Source organism: Stegodyphus dumicola, chromosome X2 (assembly GCF_044657685.1).
Source record: "Stegodyphus dumicola isolate Sdum_Otavi_A_Nest chromosome X2, ASM4465768v1".
In the NCBI taxonomy this organism is placed as follows: Eukaryota; Metazoa; Arthropoda; class Arachnida; order Araneae; family Eresidae; genus Stegodyphus; species Stegodyphus dumicola.
Window position 1 is genome coordinate 42,153,850 of NC_140781.1, and position 9,515 is coordinate 42,163,364.

The window sequence follows — 9,515 nt, forward strand, 5'->3', positions numbered from 1 at the left end:
AAATATCTTCTTCACCCACCTCAGATAGGAGTCATAGCAGGCTTATTATCATGACACAAATACAAAAATAGTCACAAGAATATTACATCAGTACTACAAGTATACATCAATCAAGTATACATCAGTATGTTACTTTATATAAACATAATTAAAGAAATCAGTGATTATGCAAGTTATTATGCACATCGGTAGAATATTCGAAGTATGAGAATCATAAATAAAATGATGCAAAAAGGCATTTCAGTAAATCCTTAGAAATTTCAAAGGAAATGTATTCAAAGGTATGTAATTGAGAGGGAATGCATAATTCAAAAGGTAATGTATTAATTACTTATTCGAATGATTTAAAACCATGCAATATATCATACAAATATGCTAATTAATAGAATGAAGGTGTTATTAGGAGTATATGATGCGAGTAATATAAATGTATATAATATGCATTAAGAAATATTTGTAACCCAAGTTACAGCAATACTATCAAATAGGGAACTGCATAAGAAATGAATGAACGTACGTGGTTACTGTGAAGCAATATTTACTGAGTATGATATTAGTATACTCCTACTGAAGAGACTTAGGGTTATTCCCTTTTCATAGTTAATCTTTGTTTTTACTGTGTTGGAAATAAACAATTTAAGAAATTTTATTTCCTGACAGATTATGATATTTTTTAATTGGCAGCATATAATAGCAAGTTGACAATTGGCAGCATATAATAGCAAGTTGACAATTGGCAACATATAATAGCAAGTTGACAATTGGCAGTATATAATATCTTGGCAGTATAAAGGGTGTTTCAGCAAATCGGATACAAAATTTCAAGATACAGTACACCTAGACGATAGAAAAACACATTGTCGGAAGTCCTGGTCGGAAACGCTTTCCTGGGCGGTAGTAATGACACTAAACACAGAAAAGGTAGGACACGATGCTTAGTGCAGGAAAAACCAGAAAATAAGAACAAAAGCATGAGATTATTATCAAAGAAGGTGTTCGAAGTTAGTATTTATCGCACTTCTAAATTCTTAAAATATTTTTTCATTTCCTGTGAGCCTAATTTTCAAAATATAAGAAACTAGTGTCCAAATGGGTTCAAGGCAGCCCATTCCTTTTTTCAATGCTATAATCTGCCATCACTGTTATTAAAAATGTGTAGTGTAATGGCCGAAACTTCTACACGAAACCCCTGGTTATAATACAGGGTTGAAATGAACTTCTAACTCAAGTGATAACAATAATAGGAATTTTAATAAAATAAAAACATTAACAAGTGCATATCCAGACGATGTAGGACTCGAAAACATTCAATCCCGTAATTTCAGAATTTTGTTAACAGGAAAAATGCTCTATCACTACTAACATTATACAGGAGGAGTGATAGTTCTAGCCGGCCAATATGCCCATAGCCCCAGCAGGAAAGTGTCTTGGCTATTCTCAGGAAACCACCTTTTATATATCACTGTCATTACCGAGCCCACCAGCGGCCGAGCGGTAAAGTCGCTGAACACTGGTAGTTCGGTCTGAGGTTCGAATCCCGCAAACGGGCTGGCTGCATGGGCGTTTTCGTGGTTTTCCCCATGTGTAACGTGTATACGAGCCAGTTTCCCTTAGAAAGTCCTCCACGATGGCATCCCTTCCCTTAGGTAGATAGCCCTCGTGTGCTTTGTCATAATTAAATTAAATACACACTGTCATTACCTGCGCTGAACTCCCGCGGGGGGGAGGAGATTCGTTCACTTGTACATAACAAATGTGTTCCTGACCCTGATGAAAAGACTTCCTTTATCTCTTTGTCCCTTGGAGTTGAACTTCGAGGCTTCAACCGGATTTATTAACAAAGGCACCTCATTGCAGCAGGATTACAGCTATGGACTAGAAAAGGTACTATTGCATTCTGAAATCATTCATCATAGAAAAGAACCTCTATCCGACCTTATCTCAAATGCGTGTTTGCTCGTGATTTTTAATTTAAATCTCGTAAATCATAAATAATAAATCTTAGAAAAGTGTTTTAATAACTTAAGACTAAAATGTCTGCAAAGTAAAAAATAAAAGCCTTAAATTTAGAAACACATAAAGGTTTCTGAAGAAGCTATTGGTGATTTCTCGCAAAAAAAGGTGGCAAAAACAGAATGAATTTAGTTAAATGGAGCGGTTACAAAATAATAATACACACAAAAAAAATAATAATAATAATAATAATAATAATTTTAGGCATATAAATGAAAGTATTTCTGCTTGGTCTAAATGTACTTGTGCACGAAAGGTGTCATTTAAAGGAGTAATTCTCCGAGAAAATTAAATGAAAGCAAAGGTTGTTAAGAAAAACTGTGCCGTTGATATAATACCGTTGTAAAAAGAAAAAAAAAAGAAAAAAGAAAAAAAAAAAAACTTTTGCAATGAATATGAATTCATCTCTCTGATAGAATGGTTGCAGCAGTTTTCATTTTAATAAAAGGTTATGACTCTTGGAATATTTACAACATAAGGTAGTCTTCGTCATTATCCAGAAAACCCGTTCGCCAGGGTTCGAACCCGAGTCTGAACTACCAGCGTTCAACGACTTTATTATTCGGCTGCTTTTTGGCTGCCTAAATGATAAAGCAAATAATAATAATGCTTTAGGTGAAAAGGAACACAATTCTATCATGGCAACAATAACAACATTTTTAATAATAAACAATTCATTATGATTAAAATTTTAAAAAATTGTCAGCATATAAGAGCTCGAAATGAAATGGTAGGCAAATCGAAAATTTTGGATGACGAGCACTATTTTCACAAATTTTCATCGAAAAATTTAATTAAAATTTTGAGATAGGATTCTAGGTAATGCTTCATGCCACATTAAGATATCATTAAGCACGGGTGTCTCTCTTATAACACAGTAGATAGGTTCCTAGAAAATACCTTGTTGTGCATATGAAACTAACAACAAATACAAAATAGAGGGATGCTTTCCAAAACATTCAAAGACAAAATATTTTTTTAATCTTTCTCTTTACTTCCTCATTTATTTCGTAGAGACATTAAAATTTTTTGGAAGCAAGAGAGATGAAAAATTAGCAAACGCCTTCATCGGGATTCGAACCACGGACCTCTAGAATACCGGCCCAGCGTGCAAAACCACTACAGCACGAAGGGACACCAAGAAGGTGGGAGAAATACCTTAAAATTTAAGTTTAAAGTTTTTGCAACGTGAGACGCCTTTTCCTTTTTAATAAACGATTCAAAATTTGCATTTTCATCACCAAAGAAATAAATTTTCTTTTAAAAATTGTTTTAATACTTTCACACATAGTTTGGGACTGAAATATAATTACTCCTAAAAACGACAAAGCTATAGTAAAACATGCACCTTTTTTTTCGGGAGGGGGGGGGGTGCTTCGAAAATCACAATTACGCTGTGAGTAAATGGCTATCTCGCTAGTTATGCGAGATGTCCACAAGCTGGTGACTAATTTTTGTTGCCAAATATGGTTAGAAATCGCCAAAATCTACGCCAAATTGTATCTTTTACGTTGCTCTTTTGTTATCTTTTCTTTTGTAGCTAAATATAGCATGATTTCCGAAAATTTTTACCCCCTGTGGCAAGTTTTATTTCTGAAAATTGTCGAAGCGGAAAATGCGTATTCCGTATAAACGGAATACATATTTATATGAGTATTTTTAACGATCGTAATTGTCTGAAATTCTTGAAGAAGTCTTAAAATTATTGCCCTGACCGAAAATATAAATTGCATATATTTTAGAGTACCAGCCTGAGAGAGTTGAAGAAACTTTATGATTTGTTCCTCTTCTAAGCATAAGAGTAACTTATTATAGAATGCAATTGATACATATTAATTGAATGAAAGGAGATTAAGCGGCACTGTCTCGCAGTAAATAAATGGTTCGAATTACATGTATACTCATTAATTGCCAAGCATCCGAGAAAATAAACTGTCTTATTACTCGTAAGCTTTGGCCAGGTTCACTTCCTTGCAGGGAAATGGACGGCAGCATATATTTTTCTGGCTTCCTTCATGTTATATTGTTAATTTATAAGTCTTTGTTAATAAATAAATTATTCCTCTACATGCCGGTTGTTTCCAGTACTTTGCTCTAAATACATAATTAGCCACTTTTAGTATTATACAAATGTAAGCTCATTTCCAGGTATCACGCCTTAAAATGGGAGCTCATTTATTCCTGTGAGGAAAAAAACAAAAGGGCTGGCTTTTCTGTTTGCATAAAGGTTCGGAGTAATAACCAGTCGCGTCGTGAAGGCGCTATTCTCTCTCCTAATGTTTCTCTTTTTATTTTTTCAGAATATTTTCATTAATTTTAGCAACAACATTTCTCTTTCTGTACCAACAAGCTACAGTGAAATGAAACTGATTACTTAATTTTGTAAATGTTTTTGCTCTTCGAAGGAGTTTAACTATGCCACAAAATGCAGTAAAGATTTACTGCAGTTTTTCAAATAAAGTATGTTATTACGTCATTGGCAATCTCCATTTTGTTGCATATCTAACAGAAATTTTCTTAGCTTCTTTTTAACCGCAATTCTTTAGCTTAATAATTTAATTTTCAATTGATTGTTGTAGAAATTAACATATCAATGGAGAGTTATTTTTACAAACAATTTTATCCTTACATTTCTGTTTTAAAAATATTTTGGACACTAATCTTACTTGAAACTAACCCCTTGTTATATTAACTGACAAACAGTAATCGAAAAGTTTATCGAAAAACAATCACAAAATTGTAATGAATTCCTTTAAATGATTTTCAGTCGCCTGAAAAATCCCTACTGGAAGCTTTTGTTTTTAATTCTGAAATCGATAGAGGTAATATTCGAAAACTGTTGATCAAATCTGCGAGATTTATGACTTTTTAATGTAGGTTATTCGAAGAACATGTGCTACTCTATGAAATTTTATCGGAATGTTAGTCAAATTATATAACACATCTCCATAACGATGCTAAGAAAATTATTGCAGTTCTCACCCACTCACAGGATCCGGGAAAAATATGAAAGAAGAAATCCAGGGTGTGTGTTGCCTTAACTCGTATGACTTCTTTATGTACATGAAAACAAGTTCTTTGCAATGTTTTATCTATGAGAATTAAGAGATGAAAACATCTACAAAACATCGAAATATTGATAAGAATGTTTTTATTAAATAGCTGAGTTTTTTATGATGAATTTATTACAGGGATATGTAAAGTGGATTGTTCTCAGCCTCTCTGCCGAACAACAGCGGGTCGAATATGGAGCCAGCAGTCTGATGAAAGATTTATGAAACTTTATAAAGGAACTTGGGCAAGTAGATTAACGTGTCAATCACCTCATCTACAGCCACAAAGGAGCAGTTTCATTACATACAGCTATGAACAATTTTCAGGGAAAGATATGGATATTCTGACATGAGTTTTAAATGGATTGAGATTAAGTTATTATGAAGTAGCGCATGAAATATTTCTGCCTTCATGGAGAATAGTTTAAGCAAAACCGGCTTTCAGTGTAATTATCACACATGAGCAGAGCTGAAATTGTACCCCAGCCCGGCTCCGGTACTTCTCATTTCTGAGGAAAATCGTAATTCTAACTGGAGGACACCAAAGCCTCAAATAAAAGGGCTCCGGCACTTGTTTTATAGAAGTGAAACACAGTTTTAGCAGACAAGTTTTACTTTAAAAATAAATATGCCTTAAAAATTATTATTACTTCCAAATGCATGCCTATCTTTTTTCTGGGCAAGAAGCACTTAGACTAAGTTTAAGACTTTTAAGGAAAGAAAAGTACCCCCCCCCCGCAATCCACATGTCAAAGGCTTATTCACCAGCTAGTGCAACGAATTTGTGAGAGAATAAAATGTTCCCGAAAGTACTAAAACTGCTTACCTTGTTCCTGAACATACATCGATAGTGACCTCTCACTGCAGAGCTCTTGCAAACTTGAACTATGAACCAAACACGATGCACAAAAATTGTCACTTTTGCAGACCTTGCGTTTAAAACTTAAGTCCAGCCGGAGCCCCAAATAAGACAAGGTCCGACTTTTATTTCTTTTATTTAACTATTTATCATTAATTCAATAACTTACTAAATTTTCCTTTAAAGCTTTATATTGTCTTGAAGTTGAATTTTTATTTAAATATTTAATTATTTTAATTGTGACTTGAGTGTTAAGATGAATTCGCGGCATTCATGTCATCTGTGATAACAGTTCGGTAAACTGTTGGGAGATTGTCCATACAGTTGCGTTGAGTTTGTTATTTGGAGGGTTTTATACATAGGTTTACAAGATCGATACTTCAGTAATATATATTGATATAATATATATCCTTCACTAATATAACTGTGACATCAGAATCATTAGTTTGTATTAGAGGATCTCGAATGGAACAAATTTGGTTAGTAGTGTAGAGACATTAGGTTAATTGGAGGTAGGAGAGATGAAAAATGAGCAATTCCTTGCTGGGAATCGAACCACGGACCTGTGGAATACGCGCCAAGCTTGCAGACCACTACACTACGAAGTCATGCTAAGAAGGCGAGAGAAATACCTTACATACTCCCCCTTTTAAAGGGCGACTGGGGTTTTTAAGAGACCCAGTCGCCAAATCCTGGGTGTGGAGAATCATCATCCACCACCCTTTTAGTTCGGACGCCACTGTAGAGACATTCGTTTAGTTGGAGGCAGAAGAGATGAAAAATGAGCAATGCCCTCGCCGAGAATCGAACCATGGAATCGATCATGAACGCGCCCAGCGTGCAGGCCACTACACTACGAAGACATGATAAGAAGGCGGGACGAAGACATGGTAAGAAATACCTTATAGTAGTACCTAAGTCTTTTTATCGGTAGGATTAAACCAATGACCTCTTCTTAGGTTCTGTAAACCTGGTCTTTAGTTTGTCAATGTGGCGTAACTATGTTTCATAAATGAGATAATAAGATAATCTTTTGGTAAGATAACTTCTGGTTTTGTAATCTGACACTATTCACAGTAAAATATGCACTTTTGGTGTAGAAGTTCCTTATTAAACTATTGTTTCCACTATGACTAGAAGACTTTATCCTAGTCTTGGCTGATAAACAATAAAAAAGTTTTATTTACATTTCATTGGTGATAGAAGCAGATGTTTATCAAAGACTTTCTTTACTCTCCTTTGTACCTACGGAAAAAATTGTTCTATTTTCTTATCTTGTCTTTGGAATCTATTACCGGTAGCGTCTAAGTTCTCTTAAGTGGTGTCTCTTTTAGTAGGTATATGATTAATGAACATTTTGCTTTAGCCTCTGAATTAGCGTTATCTTCCTTTGTGGCTTTAAGCTCTTTTTTGGAAACTGTTGTTTGATTCGAGGGTATTGTCTGTATCTTTTTGCCTCAGCTCTTGTTTTTGTTCACTTTAGGATGTTTGAGATACCTAAGCAAGAGAGTAGCTCCGTTGACCTTTGGAACATTTTACCTCACTGTCTTTTACTTCATAATTGCAGGCTTCCGTATCTTGAAACCCACGCATATTTGATATGCTCTCCTTTTTTGTGGTAGGAAGTTTGGTTATGACTAGACTATAGGCATCTGCAACAATCTAGATTTCGATCGATATGAACATTACTCGGTGCTCTTAAATAGAGAAAACTGATTATGGTTATAGATTTCCTTTTCTCCTCATTTCTCTCAGTTTCGACCATAAAAATTAATTGAATAATTACCCGACTATTTTGATATTTCATAATCTGTAGCACAGAAGCTACCTCCTTAATTGTTTTTTCAAAATTTAGTAAATATTTAAGAAACTTTCTCATCTGGGAATTTCTTAGTTACCTTCATACGGTCTCCGAACGAGTACAGATGGCACTGACTTGGTCGCAAGCGCAAAGTAATACCATTTTGTAAGAGACTATCAATCACAGTAATTAAACGGCCAATCAGAGCAAGGCTAACAAAGCCGTACAAAGAGAGGAAACATAATATCTTAGCAAGCCAAAACTTCTGCAAGAGTGAAACTTAAAGAAGCAGATAAAAGAACTTTCATGTCGCACTCGTTAACAAATCTGTTCACCACAATCCATTTTAATACTATGAGTAATAGATAAAATGAAAAAGAAAAAGTTGTCATAAAATAAACTTTTATTTAAAATGCATAAAATAATTTATGAACTAAAAGGAGAAAAATAATTTATTACTTAGTTTAATGCGAACATGATACTTAATAATTTTCTTCACAAAATTCATCTATAATTTCATGAATAATAAAAGCATGGAGCGTCCTTGATAAACTTATGAAAAGAATGGCTTATACCTTGACAATGCAATTCTATTTCATTAAATAACGAAGCGTCCACGCTTTCGTATTCGTGATATAAAATTGTAGATGAATTTTGCAAAGAAGATTATTTAATCTCTTGTTTCCATTAAACTATATGATGAATTATTTTAAAAATGTTAAATAAAAGTTAATTTTATAATTTTTTCTAAATTTTCACTTTTTTAGTCTCAATGACAGGTTATCAATCTAATTCAATTCAAAAATCCTTTTTTCAACAATGAGCAATCACTCTTTTATTTCCAACAATTCTGTCACGTCAAACGGTCGGGAAATAAAACCCAGTAAATCTACTAAAAAGATCAGAAATTACATTAGTATAAACTTCATGTAAAAGATTTTTTTTACTCTATCTAATAGTGTGAGTAAACAGTGAAATTCTGAGAGAGTTTTAGTTTGTTGAACAAATGAAGATAAGAGCAAAAAATCGATTCAAAATTAATTCTTTTAAATCTAATACAAATTTTTAAAAAAATCGTTTCACCACTTTGTTTTGCCATCCACAATAAGGGTCTGTGCAAAACGTGAGCTTGATAGCTTATCAGGAAATAGACAGATCATAGTAACAAACAGTTTCAATCGTAGTAACAGATACCATGAGCGAGTTAAGTAAAAATTTATAAAACGGAGATAGCTTCAAAAAATTCCATAAAGTTGCCTTATTAATATTTCTCCCCATTCCTTTTTAAAAGAGTGTGAGAAATTTCATTCAGAACCTGTGAAAATTTCCAGTTTTTAACTCAGATACATTTTGGAATGTTACAGTTTTGAAGTCCCATAAAGAAATACAATATTATATATCAGAATAACCAGTGCAGGATTTACAGGATTATAAGCTACACAAGCTATAACTTAGGGCCCACCATTTTTTCGGGGGCACCCCAAAAATTAAAATATTGTATAAATATAATATTAAAATATAGTATAATAGACTTATAAAGACTCATATCTCATATATTTTAGGGACTTATCAAGTCTAAACCCGGCTCTGAGGATAACCTTAAGAAAACCCTCTCTTAAAATAAAATATTGAGAAATATGCATGTAAACCCGTAAACCCATGACATAGAGAAAATTAATTAGATTTCATTATGGCTCATCAAGATCATAATCTTGAAACTATGCTTCCTAGCAATGCCGAAGGAAGAAGGCCTTCAGCTTTACATTGTATCATATTTTTCCAAAACGTA